General features: G+C 36.8%; 1 non-coding gene across 1 annotated transcript; it reads right to left on the bottom strand.

The window, feature by feature from the left end:
- Positions 1-2,975: 2,975 nt before the first annotated feature.
- Positions 2,976-3,081, bottom strand: LOC115831070. The gene has a single exon (XR_004026617.1). It is a non-coding gene; the product is annotated as a small nucleolar RNA U13 (small nucleolar RNA).
- Between the last annotated feature and the right edge of the window lie 2,225 nt (positions 3,082-5,306).

The raw sequence follows: 5,306 nt of genomic DNA, 5'->3' as shown, positions 1-5,306 counted from the left end.
TTCCCTCTGAATAAGTTGGCAAATCTTTTACTGCAGAGGGCAAGAGATGAAGAAGCTAAGTGGGAAGCCACTGAGAAGCAGAGCAGAGGGTTTTTGGAAGACTGCCTCACAGTACTTAGAAAATAAAAAAAAAATGGAGTCCAGGACCCGCCAAAGATGTCCATTTGCCGACCTAGTAAATGCTCCAGATCTCAGTTCTGAGGTCCATGTGCTATCCAGGAGGAGATGGTAAAAGTATAATTTGTATTTGACTGTATTTAGTATAGAATCTCCAGGGTAAAAACCAAAACAATAGGAAAATAATATAGTAACAGCGGAAGAAGAGAATAACATAATTTTAAAATTGAATTATCCAAACAAAGGCAAGAAATTTTTAAAAATGAACATAAAACATGATGACAAATAGAAAACAAATGGAACATGATAATTACAAAACCAAATTCGTTAGTAATTACATTAAATGTAAATGAACTAATTGGCTAAATTTAAAGACAAAGATGGTCACTCTGGGTGGGGGTGAAACAGTTGCAGGCTGCTTATGAGAGACACATTTTTAACATAAGGACACAAAAAAGGTTGAAAGTGAAAGAACGGGGAAATAGATTTCATGAGTAGAAGACACTGTGAGTGCCCTGCTTCATCTGTTGGCATTCGTCATGACTTTCCAGATGTCTTTCAGGGGCATGTAGCACAGGGTCTTGCCTGAGGGTATTCTTTAACCCTGGAAGCAGGCTGGTGGGGAATGCAAGCTGGTGGGAAATGGGACAGAGTAGAAATTCTGAGGAGCTGATGCCCTCAGGAGCAACCCTTGTCTAGTGAGGATGTGAGCTGGCAGTAAATACTCCAGCTTGCTCACCTTCAGGTGGAGAAATTCCAAGGTGTTTCCATGCAGTCTCCCAGCAAAGCCACTGAGGAGCCTAGAGGAGACTTACAAGAGGGGAAGTGAGCCCTAGCTGTAAACAGCCAACAGCTCACTAGTGCATCCAGTGTCAGCTTCCTTCCCTTCCGTGTCTACTCAGGCGACCTTACCAGTATTCCTAGGTTTACTTCTCACCTTCTGTACTCAAAGTCTGCTTCTCAGGGACACTGGCTTAATACACCATGCAAACATTAGCCCCCCAAAACTAGCATAATTACATCAATATACAAAGTAGAATCTAAGGCAAGAAGCATCACTAGAGAGTAAGAGGGATGTTTCTTATATATAAAATAGCCAATCCACCAGCAAGATACAATAACTTAAAAATACATGCACTTGATATTGTGGCTTTAAAATATATAAAGCGAAAATTGACAGAAACCAAAAAAAGGAAATAAATCTATTACCAAAATCAAATCTATTACCAAAAAACAAATCTATTACTAAAATGCAAGTTGATAAGACAGTTCTCTGAATAACTAATGGAATAGGTAGGTGGAAAAAAAGGAAATATGTATGTAGATTTGAACAACACAATTAAGAGTTGAATACACATTCTTCCTGAGTGCACGTGGACCGTTTACTAACACTGATATTATGTTGGGCCATAAAGCAAATTTCAGAAAATCTCAGAGGATTGAAATCATACACAGTATGTTTTATGACCATAGTACAATTAAACTTAAAAAACACTATTTGGAAATTATACAATAATAATGGTAGTGCATGGGTTAAATGAGAAATTCCAATAAAAACTAGAAGATATTTTCGCCTGAATAATAATGAAAATTCAATATATTAAAACTCATGGGATGTAACTAAATTTGCATTTGGGGGTGATTTATGCAATAAATGCATATTTTAGAAAAAAGAAATGTTGAAATGGCAATTAGCTAAGTATTATCAAGAAGTTAGAAGAACAGCAAATTAAACCCAAAGTAGATGAAAGTCAATTTAAAAAATGAGAAGAAATTAATAAATAGAAAATGAGCATGAAATAGGGAAAAATAAAAAGCTAAACGTTTATCATTTGAAAAGATTAGTAAGATTAATGAACAGCTACAAGGACAGATAAAAAAAGACACAAGTCACAAATTATCAATGTCAGAATGAAAAGGTGTACATCGCTACAGACAACAGAGATATTAAAAAATAAGAGTGAGGCTGGGTGCAGTGGCTCACACCTGTAATCCCAGCAGTTCCGGAGGCTGAGTCAGGAGGATTGCTTGAGCTCAGGAGTTTGAGACCAGCCCGGTGAAACCTTGTCTCTACTAAAAAAAAAAAAAAAAAAAAAAAAAAAAAAAAAAAAAAAAAAAACAACTTAGCTGGATGTGGTGGTGTGTGCCTGTGGTCCTAGCTACTCAGGAGGCTGAGGTGGGAGGATTGCATGAGCCTGGCAGGTGGAGGTTACAGTGAGCTAAAATCACACCATTGCTCTCCGGCCTGGGCAACAGAGCCAGACCCCATCTCAAAAAAAAAAAAAAAAAAAAACAGATATGAGGAACTACTTTATGCCAATAAATTTGGAAATGTAGGGAAAATGAGAAAATTCCTATAAAAATAGACCTTACCAAAATTGACAAACAGAAATACAAAACTTAAATAGTTCTATATCTAGTAAAGTAATTGAACGCATAAATTAACACTTTTCCACAAAAAATTTCCTCAGCCCAGATGACTTCACTAGTGGATTCTTCCTAAAATTCTTCAAGATAAAAGAAAAAGAAGAAACACTTCCCAACATATTTTATGATGCCAGCAAAACTTTGATATTAAATTCTGAAAAGATCATTACTCAAAACGAAATTACTTGCCAAGCTCTCTCATGAAATATATATAAGAATTTTTGTAAAAACAGTAAATTAAACCCAGTGATATATAAAATGCTTACTACATCATGACTAAGTGACTTTTATTCCAGGAATGCGAGAGTGTTAAAATTTGAGAACGAATCAACATAATCAGACACATTAACAAAGTGAAATAGAAAAATCACATGATTATGTCAATAGATGCAAAAAAGTATTTGATGAGAGTTAAAATCTATTTTTTTAATTGTCAGATGGGTAATGTGCTGATGGTGTAACAAACTTTAAGGAAGGCATATCTCACACATGAGCGTGAAAAAACCCAATCATCACACTTACGAACTACAAAAGGATCTCAAAATCTATTTGTGATAAAATGTCTTAGCAAATTAGAAATAGAAAATAGTTTCATTAATCTGGAAAAAGGTATGTACAAAAAATATAAAATATGGTTAAAATAAAGTTTAAAAGTTCTAAGCAAATGGAGAAAAATACTACCTACACCTTCTATATAGATATCCAATTGAATCAGTACCATTTATTTTAAAAGACCATTCTTCCCCCCTCTACACAGAAACTAAGTCATAATTGAGTCATTGGATATGAATGGATAAGTTTTTATATTTCCTAGTATCACCTCTACACTGTCTTAATGACTGGAACTTTATAATAAGCCACAATGTCCTATATGTATAGTCTCCAGTTTTTTTCTTCTTAAGGTTAGCTTGGATATTATGCCTTTTGCATTTTCACACAAATGCGAGAAACAAATTGTTGACTTCTTAGAAAAACTTTGCTGGGTCTTAACTGGGATTGTATTGAATCTATAATCAATTTGGGTAGAATCTTTTCAGTATCAGTACTTTCAATCCATAAATATGTTATTTCCCTTCCTTTGCTTAGAATCTTAAAATTTTCTCTTTCATTTGCTTAGAATTTAAAATTTTTCTCTTAATGACATTTCATAATTTTTGTGTAAGTTATGGCATAAGGATGGGTAGAGAGTCTTTTTTTTTTTTTTTTTTTTACTGTAAGCCTTTTGTACTGGTTACTTTGTTTCTATTTATGAGCATGCTACTTTTTCACTAAACAAAGGAAAAAATATTAAGTTCAAAACACAAAACAAACCCCACACAAACTACACCCTGGGAAGTGACCCTGTTGGTTGCCTAACAGCCATCCTCCCATTCTTCTTTGCTGTCACAGCAAATTTTTTTATTTGGGTTTACTCTCAGAGAGAAGCAAATCCATCTCGCAATCCATGGTAAATTCTGACTGATTGAATTCAACTCCTGAGCTCCCATTCCCCTTGTTAGAGAATGGGTTAGGCAGAAGCTCAAAACCAGGAAGGCAGGAGGAAGCAGGCGCTAAGAGCATCCACACAAAGTTCTAGCATTTGTTAAAAAAAAAAAAAAGAAAGAAAGAAAAATCACACAGAAAAACGCACATTTTGGTACAAAAATACAGTTAGAAGGAGTTAGTTCTAGTATTCAGTAGTAGGGAGGGAAACTATAGTTAATAATTTATTGTATACATCAAAATGGTTAGAGGAGAAGCTTTGTAATGTTTCCAACACAGGGAAAAGATACATATTTGAGGTGTTGGATATCTGAAGTACTCAGATTTTACCACTGTTCATCATATACAGGTATCAGAATATCACCCGTACCCCCTAAGTATGTAAAACTATTATATATCAATAAAAAATGCAAACCTTTCTTCAAACGGATGTTGGTGTATCTGAATGAAACCAAAGCTGGGGACAAACATTTAACAACCCCTCAGGGAGCTAATCTCCAAGTCAAAGCCATCATGTCTTGATGACAGAGCAGAACGCTGGAGAGAACCTCTGCCTTGATGACATAATTGAACAGCTGAATTAACTTATATTAGAGATGCCCTATCTTTGGGCTTCTTATTTGGGGAGAGAGTTTTCTATTACCTGCAGCCAAGCCATCCTAACTGTCGTGACACTCTTGCTGTGAAGTGAGCAGCCTTGGAGAAGGAAGATTTAGTGGGAGTTCTTGGACTCTGCATGCTCCTTCATGCTTCCAGATGCCAGCTGTCCTTCCAACAGCACAAATCTCTCAGAATCATGCCCTAGATCTCCACAGGACCATTTTCCTCACTCCAGCAGTTAAAATGGGCCCCTGAAAGCAGTTGGATGAGGGGTAATGCCTTATAGAGGCCTGTGTTTTCCATCTCTGAGACTCAGGAGAACCAATCTAACAGTGTTTCTCCCATGGCCCTGCTGTTGCTCGGAGATCTTAGTTTCAGGCCTCAGAATCTATTCTAGTTACTTGAAGCAGAAAGAGACTTATTAAAGGGTAGAGTCTGTAGGAGTGGGTGGCAAAGACGCAGGCTCTAGGTTGAGCTTCCAGAAACAACTCCAGAAACCTCACCAGAGAACCAGGCTGCCAGGAACACTGCCGCTCCTGCCTCAGTCAGGAAGTTGCAGAATTTGGAACCTTCCACCAGGGCCACTTGCTCCAGGCCACACTGCCTGTGCTTCAGTTTGGGCTAGGAAGAGGATGCCCACAGCCTGTTTCTCTCCTTATATAACTTACGCCCTTTGTAAC

This window comes from Nomascus leucogenys, chromosome 17 (genome assembly GCF_006542625.1).
Source record: "Nomascus leucogenys isolate Asia chromosome 17, Asia_NLE_v1, whole genome shotgun sequence".
NCBI classification, from domain to species: domain Eukaryota; kingdom Metazoa; phylum Chordata; class Mammalia; order Primates; family Hylobatidae; genus Nomascus; species Nomascus leucogenys.
The sequence above is the reverse complement of the archived record's forward strand: the minus strand, read 5'-3'. Positions and strand labels throughout refer to the sequence as shown.